The 23,436-nt window shown below is 37.8% G+C and overlaps 1 non-coding gene across 1 annotated transcript; it reads right to left on the bottom strand.

Moving 5' to 3' along the window:
- Positions 1-14,783: 14,783 nt before the first annotated feature.
- Positions 14,784-14,890, bottom strand: LOC145537239 (U6 spliceosomal RNA). Its single transcript, XR_014076270.1, has one exon. It is a non-coding gene; the product is annotated as a U6 spliceosomal RNA (small nuclear RNA).
- Between the last annotated feature and the right edge of the window lie 8,546 nt (positions 14,891-23,436).

Here is a 23,436-nt window from a genome sequence, read left to right as displayed (position 1 = left end):
GTGGGGTGCCATTTCCTTATCCAGAGGATCTTCCCAACCCAGGGATCGAACCCCGGTCTCCTGCATTGTAGGCAGAGGCTTTACAGTCTGAGCCACCAGGGAAGTCTAAACTAAAAAAAGTTTTAAAAGACTTTAAGAGATCAGAGAAAACAGGCATAAAGATAGGAAATGTTCAAATTAGAATTCATGAAGGAGAGAAAGTATTCTGGGGCTGGTGGTCTGTGGAAGAGCAAAGGTCCAGAGACTGGAGTGGGTATGATGTGTTTGGGGAAAGTTGAGGGGCAATGAATCAGAAATGACTTGTGAATATATCTGCTCTCTTCAGGATTTCTCCTTTTATAGCATACATCAACACTAGATTAAGCAAGGAGCTCTTACTGTTAACCATTCACTAGCATATGGAACTAGTCTTGCTCCACTGGAACTCGCATTAAAAATTATATCCGTGTTGTCACTGACAAGACACACTGACAATAGAAAACAGCATATGGATTCAACGCAGTGTTATTTGTTCTAGCAAAGGACTGGAAAGAAACCAAATGTCCATAAATTAGGGACTGCTTGAATAAACTATGGTACAACCACACAATGGGCATCATACAGCTGTTTAAGAAAATAAAAGAAAGAGGGATACTTCTATATAATAATATGATTTATCTCTACAATCTCTTATTTTGAGAAAAAGCAGGAATAAACAATGCTTGTATGCTACCTTTTGAGTAGCCAATGCTAACGGGAAATACATATATATACAGCCACTTATATTCTCAAAGAGAAACAAAGGTTGGAGTAGAACAATAACTAATAAAGATGTTTATCAATAGAGGGAGGGAGGGCCAGATTAGAAGAGAAGGGTGGTCTTGAGTCTTCCTTAATATAAACCTTGGTATATACTTGACTTTGAAACAAAATTAACAAAAAAGGAAAAAACCTTAAAAGTAGAAAGCAAACTGAAACAACCTTAACTTTATACTACATTGGTGACAAACCCATACAGAGAAAAGAATTATTTCAACTTGACTTTGAAATACAGAATTTTGACTGCACACCCCTACTTGGATATATTCTCAGGACATAGAGAACTATAAGCAAATTCTAAACAGCATTTAGTAGTTTTATTGTTAAAGGTAATATTGATATTTTTATTTTGGAACAATTATAGATAACTATGTCAATTCTAAGAACCAAGATGCTCAAAATAAGAGAAAGGAGATAGAAGTATAAATTCAAAGAAGTTAAGTAAAAATCCTGTTATCTTAAATTTGAATTGGAAATATCACTATAACTCATTTTTTAAATTTTATTTTTAATTTGAGGATAATTGCTTTACAATATTGTCTTGGCTTTTGCCATACAACAACGTGAATCAACCATAAGTATACATATGTTCCCTCCCTCTTGAAATTCCCCCCCAACTCCCACTCCATCCCATCCTTCTAGGTAGTCACAGAGCACCAGATTTGAGCTCCCTGTGTCATACAGCAAATTCTCACTGGCTATGCATTTTACATATGGTAATGTATATGTTTCAATGCTACTCTCAATTCATCCCACCCTCTCCTATCCTGCTGTGTCCAGAGTCTGCTCTCTATGTCTATGTCTCTATTCCTGCCCTGTAGTTAGGTACCATCCTTCTAGATTTCATATGTGTTAGTATATGATACTTGTTTTTCTCTTTCTGACTTACTTCACTCTGTATAACAGGTTCTAGGTTCATCCACCTCATGAGAACTCACTCAGGTGCATTTTTTATGACTGAGTAATATTCCATCATATACATGTACCACAACTTCTTTATCCATTCATCTGTTGATGGACATCTAGGTTGCTTCCATGTCCTGGCTATTGTAAATAGCACTGTTATGAACACTGGGGCATATGTGTCTTTTTGAATTATGGTTTTCTCAGGGTACATGCCCAGTAGTGGGATTGCTGGGTCATAGGGTAGTTTTAGTCCTAGTTTTAAACAAAATGTAATTTCTAGCCTGACTACTGAAAAGATCTAGAAGCAATGGTCATTAAATAGCAATAAGCACCCTGACACACAAATTGCTGGAGAAGGAAATGGCAATCCACTCCATTATTCTTGACAGAGAAATCCCATGCACAGAGGAGCTTGGTGGGCCATAGTCCATGGGGTCGCAAGAGTCAGATACGACTTAGTGACTAAACGACACACAACACAAATTGTAATCTCTGAATATCATTCCCCACTAAATAAAACCAGGATTCCTTAGAGAAATGACTCACTCCAGGTCTAGGGCAGGAGCTGTACTAGATGAACTTGGGATGTCTGTCTTCTTGTGCTAGAAAACAAGTAAGCTATCAGCAACTACTACTGTCATGTCAGAAGGCCTCAGAAATCAACTTTAATGGGGCTCCTATTGGCCTAATATGGAACAATTTGGGTATTAAAGCGAAAAGTCACTGATTTATTGAAGCATATCAAATATATAAAAGTCCATGAATTCATAATGAGATAATAAAAACACATTAGTCACCATTGGAGCTTCCTAGGACACCAAATCATTCTGAAAATTGATAAGTAAAAGGCAAGAGCCAGGTACTTGTCCTAAACTTTCCTATAAAAACTGTACTTCAGGATAACCATAGAGTTGATGTGGGAAATTTCTTTCTTAATATAATTGTAGCTTAAAAACATGATCCAGTGGTTAGGACAATGTCAGCCCCCCACACCCCCGACAGCAGTTGCACTTTGATTCCATGGGTATGCCCTTGTTTTAATTTTTTTAATGATTTTTATTATAAAGCAAAACATATAAGGAAACTACACAGATGTGTGGTTTAATAAATTCAACATTTTTATAACCATTATCAGATTAAGAACTATGTAGATTTTTATCAGTTACCCCAGAAGCCACTCCATGTGCATCGTCCAGATCACAAGCCTCCTCCCTTCCTATAATATGTAACTATTGACTTTTATAGTTCTTTGTCTTAAAAAAAAAGTTTTATTATCTAAATGTGCATCCCTATATTTTCATCTTGTCTGTTTTAAAAATTAGATCTGTTTTTATGTCTCTTTTAATCTACAGCTTCTCCTCCATCCCTCGCTTTTCCTTATCATTTATCTGTTGAAATACCCAGGCACTTTGACTAATAGCATTTCCCAGTCTGGATTTTGCTGGTAGTATGCCAATCAGTATCTTAATGAACTGACCTTTGCCTTCCTCACTTCCCTCCCCTCTTGCTGGGGCCGGCGTGCAGCTGCAGGAGCTCTGTGGGAGCTTTCCTCAGTCCACGCTCCAGCATGACTGATGGAAAAGCCAGCTCCCCTGCTTCCAGCTGCTCCCAGCTAAGGCTCCATCTGGTTGTTTAGGTGGTTAGCTGATATCTGGAGCTCATCGACGTGCCTCCAGTGTCCACCTCAGTCTTTTCCTTCCTCTTCATGGGACATGCATTTTGACTCCTGAGATGGGGAAAAGTAGAAACTGAAGCATTAAGAGTTTCACTGCACCTTAAGGTTCACGGAACCTCATTCCTTCCTAGTGGTGCATTTGGGGGACTGAGCAATGTACGAAGCCCCCGCTGAGTTCCTAAATATGGGCCAGGCTGGTTAGCATCCCAAGTGTTCAGCATCTTTTAAAGATATCTTGTATGTTTAAACATACTTTGTAAAGTTTAAAAGAAAAAAATCATAAATGTAACCATTTTTCAGTCACACTCTTTGTTCCATTGGGGTTTTGTAGGCCCACCTTGATGCCTAATCAAATATATCATCGTTTATATGAGAAACTAAATGTCAAATTCCAAACATGCCACTTAGAAAATGTGGGAATGGATCCCTTTTATAAATTTAAAGGTTGCCTGAATGGTCAATTATGAGATTTTGGATTCTGGTTTATGCAAGCTGGAATCTGAAATTATCTTCCTGAGGTCTTTTCCTAAAGAAGGCTTACATATTCTTACCCTAAGCATCTCCTCAAATGACTTAAAACATTACTTCTTTGTCTATATCCAAATATCAGAAAATAATGATTCTCTTTCTGTGATGTAAAAGGAAGACTAAGATTCTTGCTTCAGGAAACTAATGCCCCAAATTCTGACCACCACAGAGAAAGTCATGATACTCCCCAACTCTCTAAAAACTAGAAGCCAGCACTGTTATTATACACACTGAGCATCTCTCCAGGGGAAACAACCCCTCCGTGCAAACGCTCTAAATTTCCAAGCAATATGTGGAATTATTTAGGACTTAAATGTCAATCGGTGGCAGCTGGGAAATTTTTAGATTTTGAAATGTGATAGTCTCCATTTGCTTGCATCTGGTTAATAGTCTCTGTTTCACTTTAAAAGCATCACATCAAAGACAGAGGCAAAATGTAATAATAACAAAAAGATTGATTTCATTCTGGGGCCCCATGGTAATGATTCTTTAGTTTCTTTGACTCATTACAAATTAAACTGGGTCTGAGAACACCAACTCATTTTTTAAGGCCTTTCAAGTAAGCCAAATAAGGGTATTCAGCCAAGACTCCTTCATATTCACATTTCTAGGACACCCTGATTTGATAATATATGTTTCATACAATGCAGTAATGGTTAAATCAGGGGTCTACAGACGCTTGAGCCTCATGTAACAGAGCTGCAATTTAAGGCAGCATGGCCTTTGAGCACTAAAGCAACAGCACCTGCTATCTTATTTTAATAAGACCCAGGAGATATTCTGGAGGTTTCTATTTCACTAAATTTTCACTTCATGTTCTAGCTCTGTTTAATATTCTTGTAATGGGAGAAGAGAGCAAAAGGCTTTAGCAATGCTAGGAAGATTCAAAATGTAGTATGGAAATACCAGAGAGTCTAAGAGAAAATGTTAGGATGGAGAGATAAATGTTATGCTCTCCCTACCTTAGTGTGTTATTATAAGAAATAATACAAAAGCATAGATAGTTAAAAGACAATTTGGCCTGTGTATTTAATAATCTCATGCATGCATTAAAAGAAAAATATTTAGAAACTTAAATAAATTACATATTTTGTGGTCAACAGAGGTGACATGATGTATATATCTAAATATAAAGAAGACTTCAAAACTAGAACTTTATAATTTCATAATTATACAGAAATGGAGCAAAAAGTGAAGCTTTTCTAAAAGATATTTACAAATGTTGCATATAACAATTAAAAATACACATTTATATCAAGTACATAGGGAATAATTATTTAAAACTTGATGTTGCAATAGATAATGAAGCAAGTCTCAGAACACACCAAAGTATCAATATCCTACTGACATCATAGAAAAGAATAATAAAAATAACTCTAAAACGTACAATGGAAATGAAGAACATTTTTAAATGACTCACTGGCCAAAAGGAAGAAATCATAATGGAAATTATCCAATACACAAAACTGAAAGTGAAAGCACTATGTATCACAAACCAGGAGGATACAGCTAAAGCAGTTATTTTAGTTGCTCAGTCGTGTCTGACTCTTTGTAACCCCATGGACTATAGCCCGCTAAGCTCTTCTGTCCTTCGGATTTCCCAGGCAAGAATACTGGAGTGGGTTGTCATGCCCTCTCCAGGCGATCTTCCTGACCCAGGGATTGAACACACATTGGCAGGTGGATTCTTTACTGCTGAGCCACTGGGGAAGCCCTACTAAAACAGCAATTCAAGTAAATTTATTCTACAGATACTAATCTCAGAAAGGAAGATGTAAAATAATTAGTGAACATGTTGTACAACTCAAAAAGTTAGAAAGATAAGAAAAGTAATAAAGATCACAGAGGTTAACAAAACAATTTTTTTAAATAGTAAAGATGTACAACAAAACTAAAAGCTTATACTCTGGGAAGACTAATAAACTTTAGGAAGAGACTTGGCAGGAAGTTTGATCTCAAGCACATAGCTGATTTTGTCCTCAGGACATTTTATGATATCTGTCAAGGCTGTGAAAGGCAATCTAAAACTCACTATATAAAGATTAGAGTTTGGGACCTACTCAGAAGAGCGTCCCAAGAATATCTATCATGAATATATTTAATCAGATAGAGGAAAAGCTGGAGAAGACAGATGAAAAAAGGGAGAATTTCACCAGGGTTGAAACACACACACACACTCCTTTAAATGACAATTATAAAATTGAAAAATATAGTATTTGAAATTAAAGGATATAAAGATCGGGAAAATATTATATTCAAACATGTAATACGGAATATAATACAAAATATTGTATTATATTATATTACATTATATTCAAATGACATGATTGGATGCTCTGCATATAAGGAACTAGTAAGAGATACGAGCAATGTTGTTAGATAAAAGATTTTATAAAAATATGTGTTGCCAAACAGATGGAGAAATATACCATGTTCATGGATTGGAAGAATTAATATAGTGAAAATGAGTATACTACCCAAAGCAATCTATAGATTCAGTGCAATCCCTATCAAGCTACCAACGGTATTTTTCACAGAACTAGAACAAATCATTTCACAATTTGTATGGAAATAAAAAACCTCGAGTAGCCAAAGCAGTCTTGAGAAAGAAGAATGGAACTGGAGGAATCAACCTGCCTGACCTCAGGCTCTACTACAAAGCCACAGTCATCAAGACAGTATGGTACTGGCACAAAGATAGAAATATAGATCAATGGAACAAAATAGAAAGCCCAGAGATAAATTCATGCACCTATGGACACCTTATATTCAACAAAGGAGGCAAGAATATACAATGGAGAAAAGACAATCTCTTTAACAAGTGGTGCTGGGAAAACTGGTCCACCACTTGTAAAAGAATGAAACTAGAACATTTTCTAACACCATACACAAAAACAAACTCAAAATGGATTAAAGATCTAAACGTAAGACCAGAAACTATAAAACTCCTAGAGGAAAACATAGGCAAAACACTCTCCAACATAAATCACAGCAGGATCCTCCATGACCCACTTCCCAGAATATTGGAAATAAAAGCAAAAATAAACAAATGGGACCTAATTAAAATTAAAAGCTTTTGCAAAACAAAGGAAACTATAAGCAAGGTGAAAAGACAGCCTTCAGAATGGGAGAAAATAATAGCAAATGAAGCAACAGACAAACAATTAATCTCAAAAATATACAAGCAACTCCTGCAGCTCAATTCCAGAAAAATAAACGACCCAATCAAAAAGTGGGCCAAAGAACTAAACAGACATTTCTCCAAAGAAGACATACAGATGGCCAACAAACACATGAAAAGATGCTCAACATCACTCATTAGAGAAATGCAAATCAAAACCACAATGAGGTACCATTTCACACCAGTCAGAATGGCTGCTATCCAAAAGTCTACAAGAAATAAATGCTGGGGAGGGTGTGGAGAAAAGGGAACCCTCTTACACTGTTGGTGGGAATGCAAACTAGTACAGCCACTATGGAGAACAGTGTGGACATTCCTTAAAAAACTGGGAATAGAACTGCCATATGACCCAGCAATCCCACTGCTGGGCATACACACCAAGGAAACCAGAATTGAAAGAGACACGTGTACCCCAATGTTCATTGCAGCACTGTTTATAGTAGCCAGGACATGGAAGCAACCTAGATGTCCATCAGCAGACAAATGGATAAGGAAGCTGTGGTACATATACACAAAGGAATATTACTCAGCCATTAAAAAGAATACATTTGAATCAGTTCTATTGAGATGGATGAAACTGGAGCCCATTATACAGAGTGAAGTAAGCCAGAAAGAAAAACACCAATACAGTATACTAATGCAAATATATGGAATTTGAAAGATGGTAACGATAAGCCTATATGCGAGACAGAATAAGAGACACAGATGCATAGAACAGTCTTATGGACTCTGAGGGAGAAGGTAAGGGTGGGACGTTCTGAGAGAATAGCACTGAAACATGTATATTATCATATGTGAAACAGAACACCATTCCAAGTTCTATGCATGAGACAAATGCTCAGGGCTGGGGCAATGGGATGACCCAGAGGGATGGGATGGGGAGGGAGGTGGGAGGGGTGTTCAGGATGGAGAACACATGTAAACCCATGGCTGATTCATGTCAATGTATGGCAAAAACCACTACAATATTGTAAAGTAATTAGCCCCCAACTAAAATAAATAAATTTATTAAAAAAAATGTTGCATTCCTATACACAAGAAGCAGATAAAATATATGAATTAAAATGAAACAAATTTTTTAAATAGCAACAAAATTATAATATATAATTATATATATAATATATATAACATATTATAATTTTGTTTAATTTCACATGCCAACTTGACTGGGCTAAGGAATGACCAGATAACTGGTAAAACGTTAGTTCTGGGTGAGACTATCAGGGTGCTGCCAGAAGAGAGTAGCATTTGAATCAGTAGACTGAGTAAAGAGATCTGCTCTCACCCAATGTGGGTGGGCATTTTCCAATTTGTTGAGTGCCCAAATAGAACAAAAAAGCAAAAGCAAAAAAAAGAACAAATTCTTTTTTTCTTGAGCTGGATGTCCATTTTTTTTTCCTACCCTCAGACATCAGAGCTCCTGGATCTTGGGCCTTCAGACTCTGGGACTTTTACAAGCAGCCATCTCGTTCTCAAGTCTTTGGCCTCAGATTGGGAGTTACACTATCAACTCCCCTGGTTCTCAGGTCTTTGACTCAGACTGAATTATACCACTGGCTGTCCTGGCTCTCCAGTTTGCACACAGAAGACTGTGGGACTTCTCAGCCTCCATAACCATGGGAGCCAATTCCTATAACAAATCTCCTTTTGAAAGTGAAGTGAAAGTGTTAGTCACTCAGTCGTGTGCTACTCTGCCACCCCATAGACTGTATGTAGCTTGTCAGGCTCCTTAGTCCATGGGATTTCCCAGGCAACAATACTGGAGTGGGTTGCCATTTCCTTCTCCAGTTGATCTTCCCGACCCAGGGATTGAATCCAAGTCTCCTGCGTTGGCAGGTGGATTCTTTTTTTTTTTTTTTAATAAATTTATTTATTTTAGTTGGGGGCTAATTACTTTACAATATTGTACCCATTATACAGAGTGAAGTACGCCAAAAAGAAAAACACCAATACAGTATACTAATGCATATATATGGAATTTGAAAGATGGTAACGATAACCCTATATGCGAGGCAGGTGGATTCTTTACCACCGAGCCACCAGGGAAGCATATCTATATCTACATATATAGATAGATATAGATACAGATATAGCTATATCCTACTGTTTCTATTTCTTTGGTGAGCCCTGACTAACATAGTACCTAGGAATAAATCAAACAAAATATGTACAAAACTTTAGGGGCAAGGGGAAATAATAAAACTTTACTGAAAAACAAAAGAAGGACATTAAAAGAGAATACTATACCATGTCTGGCTTCCCCAGTGGCTCAGCAGTAAAGAATCTGCCTGCAGTGCAGGAGCCACTGGAGATGGAGGTTCAATCTCTGGGTCAGGAAGATCCCCTGGAGGAAGGAATGGCAACCCACTCCAGTATTCTTGCCTGGAGAATCCAATGGACAGAGGAGCCTGGTGGGCTACAGTCCATAGGATGGCAAAGAGTCAGACACGACTGAAGGGACTTAGCACACATGCACGCACACCATGTCCATGCACCTATGGTCACTTAATCTATGACAAAGGAGGCAAGAATATACAGTGGAGAAGATAGTCTCTTCAATAAGCGGTGCTGGGAAAACTGGACAGCTACATGTGAAAGAATGAAATTAAAACATTTTCACAGACCATATTAAAAAATAAACTCAAAATGGATTAAAGACTTAAATGTAGGACCAGAAACTATAAAACTCCTAGAAGAAAACCTAAGCAGAACACTCTTTGACATAAATCACAGCAATATTTTTTTGGGTCTGTCTCCCGAGGCAAAGGAAACAAAAACAAAAATAAATAAATGGAGCCTCATTAAACTTAAAAGCATATAATCACTTATATGTAGAATCTAAAACATAAAATAAGCTCATGAATACAACAAAAAAAGGAACGTATTCACAGATTCAGAAAACAAACTAGTGGTTACCCCTGGGAAGTGGGAACAGGGGAGGGTCAAGATAGGAGTAGAGGATTAAGAGGTACAAACTGCTATGTATGAAATATGTAAGTTACAAGGATATATTGTACAGCACAGGAAATACAGCCAATATTTTATAATAACTATAAATGGAGTAAAATCTATAAAATTTTGAAACAATATGCTGTACACCTATAAAAGAATATTGTCTATAGATACAGTCGTAAGTTTTACAAGTACAACAGCATACATAAGAATGATGAACACTGAATCCAGGGTCCTGGGCTACTCCTGAGCCTAATCCACACCGTATGGCAGAAAACTGTATTCCAGGGAGAGGCAGTCACAGACTGAAAGAGAGGAAGAAGAATCCAGGGGCTTCCATTGTACCTATAATGTCTAATTTCTCAAAAAGAAGTAAATAAAAAGAAATGAAGGAAGCAAAGCAGAATGTGAAGATTTACTAGAACTGGGCGGTGGGCACATAGGTGTCTATGAGGTTTTTGTCTGTGCTTTTCTGCATCCTTGCAATTTGTCAAAACAAAACATAAACGGGCACGGAGGAGGCACTCACTCAGCAACACAGTTGCTAAAAACAGAGCCAAACTGCGAGACACACAGAAAGAAAGAGCAACAGTGAGATGGGGAGCACCCATCCTTGATTGAATTAATTAAAAGAGATATTTTCCCTTGATATTCTTCCAGGAACTTTGTCCATTTTATTCTTCCTATGCATACTACACTCCTACAGACCTCCCCTTACTCCCCAGAGGAACCCAGATGTTTCCAGCTTTGGTGTTCCCAAGACCTCCCTCCTTTTGGCCTCATCCTTCCTTTCAATTGTTAGAAAAAAAGTACTTTGAGCCTCCATTCCAAGTACTGCTGGAAGTCCCTTGGTCCTTCCCACGGCTAATACTTATCTCGCTCTTAATTACGTGTCTGGTGGTGGTCCAAACATTTCACAACCATTGTCTCATTTAATCTGTGAATGCAGCAAGCTTAAAATAAATATTTATTGAAAATAATATATACTAAGAGAATGGCACAAAAGTTCTTTTTGTCCCCACTTACAAGATGAGGAAACTGAGACTAAAGAGGTTCGTTGACTTCCTCAAGGCCACACTGTTAATAAGTAGTGGTGGTCTCCACTTGGCCTAATCTCAGAACTCTGAGATTTTATTTCCACTAAGCTCTTGATCTCAGGAACATCTTGCCTGCTCTAGTCATTTTTTTCTTTTTCACATGTAGACCTAATTCAAGCATTCAGCTCTTTTTGCATTCATCTCCCTTAAACACCACTATCAAAGGATCTTACATGTAGAAGAAGCCTTTTGAAAGGAGGGCAGCACATTACTGAAATATAATAAACAACTTAAAATTGAATATTATACACCCCTGTCTGCTCCCATTTTTATATCGAATTGTCCAACTTTCTTCCTCCTGTTTCCTACTGTCCTGTCTTCTCCTTGCTCTTCCCTACCCCTTCTCTCAGTATTTGCATCTTCCTTTCACCTTACATTATCATCACCTGATTCCCATTTTTCAAAGTCAACCTTTAGTATAATGATAAATTGAATCCTTCCTTTGTATTATTCTCCTCTTTCCAACAATGCCCAGGGCTGGAGTGAGGGATATGGGGTTCACCATTCAAACTCAAATATGCCATCAAGACATTTTCCAAAACAAAGAAGCATCTCCCTGGATGTGAATAATGCCCTTTCTCTTGATGTAAAAATGCCCATAGTTGGTTCTTGTTTTAAATAGAAAGATTTTCTTTATCTTCTCACCACACTGATGCCGCTGAGATTTATTATCCTGCTTATTTCATATGATTTGCATCACTTGATTTTATGTACCCAGTTTGAAAGACTGACATTAAACAACAGTTTTCTCAAAATAAAGCAGACTCCTTAAAACCACTGAACCATCTGCCTGACTAGTGTTATAGCTTGAATTCTGTGCCCCACCCCCTACAATTCATATGTTGAAGTCTCAACCCTTAGTACCTCAGTATATGAACTTATTTGGAGACAAGGTCTTTTATTAAAAATTTATTTTACTGAAATATAGTTGATTTACAATGTTGTGTTAATTTCTACTGTACAGCAAAGTGATTCAGTCATACATATATATACATTCTTTTTCATATTCTTTTCCATGATGGTTTATTACAGGATGTTGAATATAGTTCTCTATGCTATACAATAGGACCTTGTTGTTTATCCATTCTCTATATAATGGTTTGTATCTTCTAGTCCCAAATTTCCAATCCATCCCCCCCTTTGCCCCTTTGGCAACCACAAGTCTGATCTCTATGTCTGTTTCTGTTTTGTAAATAAGTTCATTTGTGTCACAGTTAAGATTCCAAATGTAAGTGATATCATATAGCACTTGTCTTTCTCTTTATGACTTACTTCACTTAGTATGATAATCGCTAGGTCTATCCACATTGCTGCAAATGGCAATATTTCATTCTTTTTAAAGGCTGAGTATTATTCCATTGCATACATGTACCACATCTTTAACCATTCATCTGTCAATGGACTTTTAGTTTGTTTCCATATCTTGGCTATTATAAATAGTGTTGCAATGAACATTGGGGTGCATGTATCTTTTTGCATTATAGTTTTGTCCAGATATACACCCAGGACCCAGGAGTGGGATTGCTGAAACATATGGTAATTCTATTTTTAGTTTTTTGAGGAACCTCTAAACTGTTTCCATAGTGACTATATCAATCTACATCCTTACCAACAGTTTAGGAGGGTTCCCTTTTGGAGACAGGGTCTTTATGGAGGTCATTAGTGAAGTGAAGTCGCTCAGTCGTGTCTGACTCTTCGCGACCCCATGGGCTGCAGCCCACCAGGCTTCTCCATCCATGGGAGTTTCCAGGCAAGAGTACTGGAGTGGGTTGCCATTGCCTTCTCCAGGAGATCTTCCCGACCCAGGGATTGAACCTGGGTCTCCCACATTGTAGGCAGACACTTTACCGTCTGAGCCACCAGGGAAGTCATGGAGGTCATTAAGATGGGCTCTAATTCAATCTGACTGGTAACCTTATAAGAAGAGGAGATATTGGACACAGACACAGACAAAAGAAAGACAACATGAAGACACAGAGAAAAGATCACCTACAGGCCAAGAGAGAGGCTTGGTGCAGATCGTTCTCACAGCTGTCAGAAGGAAACGACCCTGCCATGAACACCTTGATCTTAGACTCCTAGAATCCTGAACTTTGAGATAATAAATTTCTGTTCTTTAAGCCATCCAGTGTGTTGTACTTTGTGGCAGCCCTAGAAAACTAACACAACTACATAGTACAAATTCTTCAGCTTGGAATTCAGAGACATCCAAAATGTGGTCTCAACTGCTCTCTTCAATCTTCTCTTCACCTATAGCTCTTTAACCAAATGGAGCTCTAGGCAAACTGTACTACTTGCTGTTCCTGCACTCAGCTCCACACTCTCCCACATGTGCACCTTTGTTCTGGCTCTGTCCTCTTACTTAGGACAGTCTCTGCCTGTGACCACTTATCTTTCCTTTAAGGTCCATCTCAAGTGCCACCTGCTTCATAATGACTGTCCTGAGTCATGCACCGAGATACTCTTTGAGGTCAACCAGACAGATTCAGGCTTGAATCTAGCTCCACTGCTTACTAACTGTGTGGCCTTGACAAAACACAACTTCTCAAAGTTATCTATGGGCATGAGAAAAGATACCACTTCATAAGATAAGCATTGTGAGGATTAAGTGATTGCATGTAAGGCACTTAGCACAGTGCTTGGCATAGAGAAAGCATTCTGGAAATGCAAGCTTTTTTCCCTTATTTTGTATTATCTGAATCCCAATGGCATTTTATGCAAAGTTCCTTTATGCTACTTACCCTGTTCAGTCTTATCTTATTTGTTAGTGGGATTAATCAATTAAACCACTACTGACTTAAAACAATCATTCACCATATCCTGCAGAATCATGAGAGCTATCAATCTGTCAGTCCTTGCTATATCTGAACCAGGTGAGGTCTCCACCCTTGAGTGAAATTCAGCCTCAGGCTCCATACCTGGTGATGCCCTTTCATCAGTTCCTTTGCATGTCAACTCTGCAACCTTATTCCCTATTCTCCCATCCCAAGGGACCCACAGACTTTGGTTTCTTGGAGACTAACCAGCAGGTTTTCACACCAGAGTCACTGTAATAAACTTGGCATTATGATGTTTTGTCAGTTAAGAACTCCAGCATCAGACAGACCTGGCCTTTATTCCCCATGCCACTGTTGTAAGTTCTGTGACTGGCCATTTTATTTGACCCCCTCCCCCAAGACTCACTTCACTTATGTATACAATTAAGATACTAATACTACTACTTTAATAGTTTCCTGTGAGGACCAAAAGAAGTCATCTGGAGAAAAGGTGTTTGGCACTACCGAGCTCTCAAAAAAAGATGTCATTATCATCACATCTCTTGTAATTCTTAATAGATTATAAACTCCATGAGACAGGAAATATGTGTACATAGTAGACTCTATAAAAGTTTGTCAAAGAAAATTTTGAATTTTGATGTAAACAAACCTGAAATGCTTATATCCACATTTATCTTGAAAGAGACCATGTTTCTCTCTATATGAAATTAGAACAGAGTAGTACAATTTTTTAGATATGAGTAAGTCTAAGCTACAATACTAGGTGGTTAACAAATAAGTGTTGGCATTGTTCAAGGTCATTTTTTGCTATTCATGTGGTAAACTAATAAAATAATGAAAAGTACCAAATAAACAATTCACTGGCTTCTTTTTTTTTTTAATGCTTCACAAATTTGCAAGTCATCCTTGCCGAGGGGCCATGCTAATCTTCTCTGTATCGTTCCAATTTTAGTATATGTGCTGCCGAAGCAAGCACTCGCTGGGTTCTTTTACTCAAGCTTCATTTTCATAGCCAGGAGAAAATATGATCACTTGTAATTTTAAGTCTTCTCCAAGGGATCTGTGGCCAGATGTGGTGACATGAATTAGACCCCATTTTTAACGTCCTTGTGCTTTTTTTTTTTTTTTTTAATATTTGGCATTGTGAACGCACTCGCCCTCTCGCAGGGCTTTAAGAGCAAAAAAGTGTTTATGATATAATGGTACATACAACCCAGGGGAGAAACAGCCAGTGCAGTTGATCAGTAGGTAGCATGGAGTCTATGGGCTACAGTGTTTCAAAGGGGCCCATGTGAACATCCAAACCCTTGAGATATATTTTTTGACATTTTAAAATTTTTAATTGGAGGATGATTGCTTTACAATATTGTGTTGGTTTCTGCCATATATCAACATGAATCAGCCATTAGTATACTTATGTCCCCTCCGTCCCACCCCCTACCCAATCCCACCCCTCTAGGATGTCACAGAGCACTATATACCTTTGAGATATATTTTAAAACATTGGTCAATAAAACTAAGGAAAAAGAAAAATGGCAACAACAAAATGTCATTTCTGCACTCCAAGCAATGTCTTTCTAGTAATTAATTGGTGGAGATGCCAATGTTCCTTGAAAGCAGACTCTCCCTTTGTTCTGGGGAGAAAAAAACCCAATTGGACCCTTTAAGTTTGGTGTTGGAGAAGACTCTTGAGAGTCCCTTGGACTGCAAGGAGATCCAATCAATCCATCCTAAAAGAGATCAATCCTGGGTGTTCATTGGAAGGTCTGATGTTGAAGCTGAAACTCCAATACTTTGGCCACCTCATGTGAAGGGTTGATTCATTGGAAAAGACCCTGATGCTGGGAGGGATCAGGGGCAGGAGGAGAAGGGGACGACAGAGGATGAGATGGTTGGATGGCATCACTGACTCGATGGACATGGGTTTGGGTGGACTCCAGGAGTTGGTGATGGACAGGGAGGCCTGGCATGCTGCAGTTCATGGGGTCACAAAGAGTCGGACACGACTGAGCGACTGAACTGAACTGAACTGAAACAAAGACTGTCTTCTGAAATGGAGATGAGAATATGATTTCCTCATTTAAGAGTGGTGATGTTAAAGGTACCCTCTGTTGGAAGCAGGCTGCATCTCTGTGGACCAGGATACTTTGGGAGAAAATGTGTTTCTGGAGGAAGAGGGAGAGGTGACACAATTCCAGTTCCCTGCCTGGTTCTCTGAACTCATTTTTGATCTTGTGCTTAGAGGAGCGGGTCAGAAGTGTACTGCAACTCTTTTCAGAAAAGATTTTATAAGATTCTATGGGTAAGACCCAGATGACAAAATGTAAGAGAGTTGAGGAAAGGACAATTCTCTTGGCCTTTTCATTTGTTGATTCATTCATTCAAAGAACATTTATTGAGGGACTTCCCTGGTAGTCCAGTGGTTAAGACTTCACCTTCTAGTGCAGGGGGTGAGGGTTCAATCCCTGGTCAGGGAACTAAGATCTCACATGCCTCAAGGCCAAAAAACCAAAACATAAAATAGAAACAACGGTGTAACAAATTCAATAAAGACTTTTAAAATGTTCTGCATCAAAAAAAAATCTTCAAAAAAACATTTATTGAAAGCCCACTTTGCATTGCACTCTGTGCTACATGCTGGAGGAGAGAGTGGTGAACCAGACACTCTCAGTGCCTCTCTTCACATCTCTTACATTCTGCTTTTGTATTATTCATCATTGCTGCCTAATAAATTACCTCAAAACTTAGTGGTTTCTCCACTGTTGCCCTGAAAATTAATTCATCAGTACCATCTTTCTAGATTCCATATATATGCATCAGTATACAATATTTATATTTCTCTTTCTGACTTACTTCACTCTGTATAATAGGTTTTAGGTTCATCTACCTCATTAGAACTGACTCAAATGCTTTCCTTTTTATGGCTGAGTAGTATTCCATCGTATATATGTTACCACAGCTTCTTTATCCATTCATCTGTCAATGTACATCTAGCTTGCTTCCATGTTCTAGCTATTGTAAATAGTGCTGCAATGAACATTGGGGAGTAACAGACATAGAGAACAGACTTACAGACACAGGGGAAGGGGAGGAGGGAGAGGGTGAGATGCATGGAAAGAGTAACATGGAAACTTACAATACCATATGTAAAATAGATAGCCAATGGGAATTTTCTGTATGACTCAAGGAACTCAAACATGGGCTCTGTGACAATCTAGAAGGGTGGGATTGGGAGGGAGATGAGAGGGAGGTTCAGGTTGGGAGGGAACATGGGTATACGTATGGCTGATTCTTGTTGATGTATGACAGAAAACCACAAAATTCTATAAAGCAATTATCCTTCAATTAAAAAAAATTTTTTAATTTACAAAACTGAAAAAAAACTTAGTGGTTTAAAACAGCGAACATTTATTATCTCATAGTTTGTGTGGATCAGAAATCTGATTGTGGCTTAGCTGGCTGCCTCTGTCTCGGGTCTCGCCCAAGGCTGCAGCCAGGCTGTCAGCCAGGGCTGCAGTCACCTCAAGGCTTGACTAGGGAAGGATCAACTTCCAAGCTCTCTCGCATGGCTACTGGCAAGGCTTCAGATCTTCCTTGGCTGATGGCCAGAGACAACAGTCCCTTGCCACATAGATCTCTCCATAGGGCAACTCAGAAGTCGGCAGCTGGCTTCCCCCAGAGGAAGGGCTGAAGCAGGAAGGAAGTCATGGTCTTTTTGTAACCTAATCTCAAAAGTTACATCCATCACTTTTGTGAGATGAGAAGCAAGTCATTAGGTGGAGCTACACACAATGGTAGGTGGTCACAAAAGGGCACTAATACCTGGAAGCTGGGATCATTGGGAGCCATCTCAGAGACAGCCAATCATAGGTAGGGTCTCTCCCCATATCACTGACCTTTGTGAGGGCATCTTTCCTCATTTTATCCTCAAATTGCTTTTTCTGGTATAATAGAGGAAATCTGTTTGGGGAGGGGGGGTGGGCAGGTATCATTATCAGAATCTATTCAATACCTGAAAACATGCTGATTAAGAAATTTTATAAAAGCAGGAGCCTACAGTACATTTTTAAAAGAAAAAAGAAAATGTCCCCAGCCCTGCCAGTAATTCCAATCAATTTCCACAAATATCACTAAAGCACTCTTAGATATATATCTAGAAGGCAATGGCAACCCACTCCAGTGTTCTTGTCTGGAGAATCCCAGGGACAGTGGAGCCTGGTGGGCTGCCATCTATGGGGTTGCACAGAATCGGACATGACTGAAGTGACTTAGCAGCAGCAGCAACCATCCACCAAAGATTTCAACATAATAAAAAGCATTTAAAACAGTAATTACAGGACTTCCCTGGTGGTCCAGTGGTTAAGAATCCTCCTGTCAATGCAAGGGACATGGGTTCTATCCCTTGTCTGGGAAGATTCTACATGCCGCAAGACAACTAAGCCCGCACACTCTAGAGCCCTTCTCCACAACAAGAGAAGCCACCATAAGGAGAAACCCAAGTGCCACAACTAGAGAGTAGCCCCTGCTCGCCACAACTAAAGAAAAGCCTGCAGCAACAAAGACCCAGCACAGACAAAAAATTAATTTAAAAAATTAAAATATTAAAAAAATAAAACAATTACTGAATAACTTAACCCTTAAGGACCTCATTAATGGATATGTTTGCATGTAATACACAATGAAACTATACAATATCACATGCAATTATTTTCCTTCTATACAGCAATAATCACATACATTAATGTAAATAATATATTAAAGATTTGTAATTGTTACAATGACATTTAGAAGAATAAAAATAAATCTAGCAGTAAAGGTTTTTAATGTTGCCACATATGGGTCTCTTACAGTAGGTATAAGAAACACATAGCAAAATTTGGTTGTAATGTTTTCCTGTCAATCTAACAACTATTTGGATAGTGAGAGTGAGAACTACCTATATTTATTTTGTGCTTACCACATTTCTAGTATCTGTAACTAGTGCTAATTGACTTTCAGTTCATTCTCTTATAGCTTACAGACAGAAATCAAAGTTATCAGCAAATAATGACCACTTTCTTATTCACTTTGTTCAACAACTAGATGGCTTATTCTGACTCTTGGCTTATAACATTGACTAGAATGTAAGCCATGTTAAACTTAGCTTTCTTGAAAAAATAAAAACACACCATATTTTTGGAGGGAAAGCCTAACTATAATAAAAATGGTAATTCTCCCCAAATGAATATATAAATTCAAAGCAATTACAATTAGAATCGCATAATTTTTTGTACTACTTTGTTTTATAACAGAGTACATGAGCTTAAGGCTTCCCTGGTAGCTCAGACGGTAAAGAATCTGCCTGCAATGCAGGAAATCTAGATTCAATCCCTGGGTTGGGAAGATCCCCTGGAGGAGGGTATGGCGACCCACCCAGTATTCTTGCCTGGAGAATTCCATGGACAGATGAGCCTGGGGGGCTACAGTCCATGGAATCTCAAAGAGGCAGACACGACTGAGCAACTAACACACACACACATGAGCTTTAGATAGAAAAACAAAAATCATACACAGAGGAAACCAGAATTGAAAGAGACACGTGTACCCCAATGTTCATCGCAGCACTGTTTATAACAGCCAGGACATGGAAGCAGCCTAGATGCCCATCAGCAGATGAATGGATAAGGAAGCTGTGGTACATATACACAATGCAATATTACTCAGCCATTAAAAAGAATACATTCGAATCAGTTCTAATGAGGTGGGTGAAACTGAAGCCTATTATATAGAGTGAAGTAAGCCAGAAAGAAAAACACCAATATAGTATACTAACACATATATATGGTATTTAGTCAATTGGTAAAGATAACCCTGTATGTGACACATCAAAAGAGACACAGATAAATAGAACAGTATTATGGATTCTATTGGGGAGGGCGTGGGTGGGATGATATGGGAGAATGGCATTGAAGCATGTAAATTATCATATGTGAAATGAATCGCCAGTCCAGAGTCAATGCATGATACAGGGTGCTTGGGGCTGGTGCACCGGGATGACCCGGAGGGATGGGATGGGGAGGGAGGTGGAAGGGGGGTTCTGGAAGGGAAAAACATGTACACCCATGGTGGATTCATGTCAATGTATAGCAAACAAATACAATATTGTAAAGTTAAAAAATAGAAAATAAATTTAACAAAAAAAAATCTAAGTCTAAACTAATAAAGTTATAAAAAAAATAGTATGTGAATCTGCATATGTCAAAATTTAAATATATCTTGAAGCCACTATAAAGAAAATAGTATGATATCAACATATGAATAGACAAATAGGTCAGTGGAACTATTACAGAGGCTTTGATATGTGACAAAAGTGGTAATTCAATTCAGTTAGAAAGGGACAATTTATTTAACAAAAAGTCTGGCACAATTGGTTATCCATCTACAATAAAATTAATTTTAACTCTCTACAATACCCCACTGTTAAGGGTAAATTTATTTAAACTTAAAAACATAAGTTTCAATAATAAAACAAGAAAAATCCCAAGAACTTTTAGACAAATATATGTGTAACTTAGTGGTTTTGAGATCTTTTATCTGAGCTAGAACACCCTTTATAGGAAAACTTAAACATACTGACAATGTAATTTTATTTTTAAACATTTCTATAGAAAAATTTCATAAACAAGTTCAAAAGACAGATAATCCATTGAGAAATACAACTTACAAATACATATGCCAGATAAAAGGTTAAAATGTGTAATACTCAACTAGCTCCTTCAAACTGATAAGACAAAAATACACGGTAGGAAACTGAAGAATATGAAGTGCAAATCCAAATGGTCTTGAACAATAGCAGTTTGAGAATATGTAAATTTTAAAAAGTACTTAAGTTCTTTCTCACCCATTAGATTGGCCAATATTTAAGTACTCACAACTATTGTTGGCAGGATGGGAAGGAAGCATTCATCACACTGCTTACAGTACCGTGACTGTTCATAGTTTTTTGGGAAAGCAATTTGGGAATATCTATAAAAATGAAAACCACACATACCTTTGGTTCCAACGATTCCACTGGTGTGAATGTATCTCAAAGAAATAAAAATAACAGTATAAGGAGATTTACACAAATCCATGAAGAGATGGTAGGATGGCATCACTGACTTGATGGACATGAGTTTGAGCAAGCTCCAGGAGTTGGTAATGGACAGGGAAGCCTGGCATGCTGCAGTCCATGGGTCGCAAAGAGTTGGACACGACTGGGCGACTGAACTGAAGTGACTGACACAAATCCATACACAAGGATGTTTACAGCAGCATTGTTTCTATCATGGCAAAAAGCTAGTAGCAAAAAGAATGCCCTTTAACAGAGAAATAAGTAAATAAATTATATATCCATACCATGAAATACTGTGTAGACATTCAGAGGAATTAACTAGATCTGTTCCAGTAAACTTGGAGATTCCACTGTTGAGTAAGAAAAGCAAGAGGCAGAGGAAAGTATATAATATCACGCTTCTTCAAAAATGAATAATGGTTTTTAAACCCCTATGTGTATATATGAGTATTTATTTTTAACATAGTTATATGGACCTGAAGAAGGAGATGAAGGATATACACATCCTTTTGTTAGCACTGGTTATGCAGTGGAGGGTGAGATGCAAATGACCAAAATTGTATTTGTATGTAAATACTTACGAGAGATGAATGAAAGGATGGTAACCAACATATAACGCTGGTTACCTCAGGGTGGTGAGATTTCAGGTGATGTTTTACCTTTATTTCTTGTATTTTTCTGTACTTTATTTTTGCACTTTGAATAATAAACATATTAGTTATCTAATCAGAAAAAGAATAAATCTATTTTCTAAAAGACAATGGGGAAGAAGAAAGTAGGGTTCAGTTTTGAACAGCTATGAAACCAGTTACAAACAGAGAATAATAGGAGGGGATACAGTTTAAAATTATTTTAGATAAGGGACTGAGAGGACTTGACAATTTGGAGGACCATACGTGTGCACACACATACCACTTTAAAGCTTTTAACCAGTGGGAGCTTTTTCAGCTTTATTGAGGTATAATCAACAAAAAATTGTATGCATTTAAGGTGTACAACTTAATGTTCGATATATACATATATTGTGAAATGATGACCACAATCAAGCTAATTAACACAACTGTCATTCTTTTTTTTTTTTTAAACAAAATTCACATTTTATTTAGGTTGAAATAAACTATACAAAATTGATTTTCTTCACCAAAAATAACAGCAATATTTTCTGTATTATTCCTAGATAAACTATAAAACACTTATTTTTGTAGGTTTTCTAGGCTTTGATTGTAAATCAAGATGAGGCAGTAGATACAGTCATGGAAAAGACAGAAAAACACAAGACAAATCCACAACTGTCATTCTATAGTTAAACAATAGTCACCATGCTGTACGTTAAATCTCCAGAACTCATTCATCTTACACTACTGAAAATTCATATTCTTTGGCCAAGATCACCCCATGGAGAGATGTAGGGAAATTCTTTAGCTACGTGCTCTATGCTGCTGTTGTTGTTAGCCATGAGGTTTCTGTCTCCTAATATTTGCTAAGTTTTTTCACATCAGCAAAGTAGGCAGGGTTCTGTCATTTTTCTCTTCACTAACAGCCTCTTCAGTTCTGAGTCAAACATTTCGTCTGCTCAAAGGAGAAAGGGGGGAAGATTTTTTGTTTTTGTTAAGAGGGGTGGGGAGCTACTACAGTAGACTTTGCTTTGAGGTAATTTTTATCAGTTAAGCTACTATATAAATTCTAATGAGTTAGTACTCACGTATGCATTCCTGCCTGCAATACGGGAAACCTGGGTTTGTTCCCTGGGTTGGGAAGATTCCCCTGGAGGAAGGCATGGCAACCCACTCTAGTGTTCTTACCTGGAGAATCCCCATGGACAGAGGAGCCTGGAGGGTTACAGTCCATGGGGTCACAAAGAGTTGGACATGACTGAGTGACTAAGCACAGCACACATGCATATATGCATGCATGCAGGTTTATAGATACATGCTTTTTCTATCCTCTACACAGATATATATTTAAATAAATAAATAAATAAGTATCTGTATAGATAAATAAATATTTATTTAGATGCCTAAATATTTATTTAGGTATCTATTTAAATACCTTAATATTTAAATAGATAGCTATTTATTTAAACCATCCCTTGTTGAAGAAAGGATTTTAAATGGCTATTAAATAGATAACATTTTGTACTTTCAAGAGAGTGACATCTTGAAAAATAAGTTCTTGCAGCCTTTACTTTCAGGCCATGTCTCTCTGCCTCTAAGGACCAGGAAATAGCATCATCAATCTGGTGACTTTGGCTACAAAGAGTCTTCCAAGAATCATTCCAATCTATCACTGTACAAATGATCGTGAAGATGGTCAAATGGCCCCAAACCCCTTGTGCTGCGGTTCAGTCAATAAGTGCTTGTTGAACTGAATGTTACAGTGGATATAAGCAGACACTGAACAACTCCCATTTCAAAAACAGGTCTAAAAAA

Source organism: Giraffa tippelskirchi, chromosome X, assembly GCF_054371585.1.
Source record: "Giraffa tippelskirchi isolate mGirTip1 chromosome X, T2T-mGirTip1v1.2.pri, whole genome shotgun sequence".
NCBI classification, from domain to species: Eukaryota; Metazoa; Chordata; class Mammalia; order Artiodactyla; family Giraffidae; genus Giraffa; species Giraffa tippelskirchi.
This window is presented reverse-complemented; position numbering and strand designations above follow the sequence as displayed.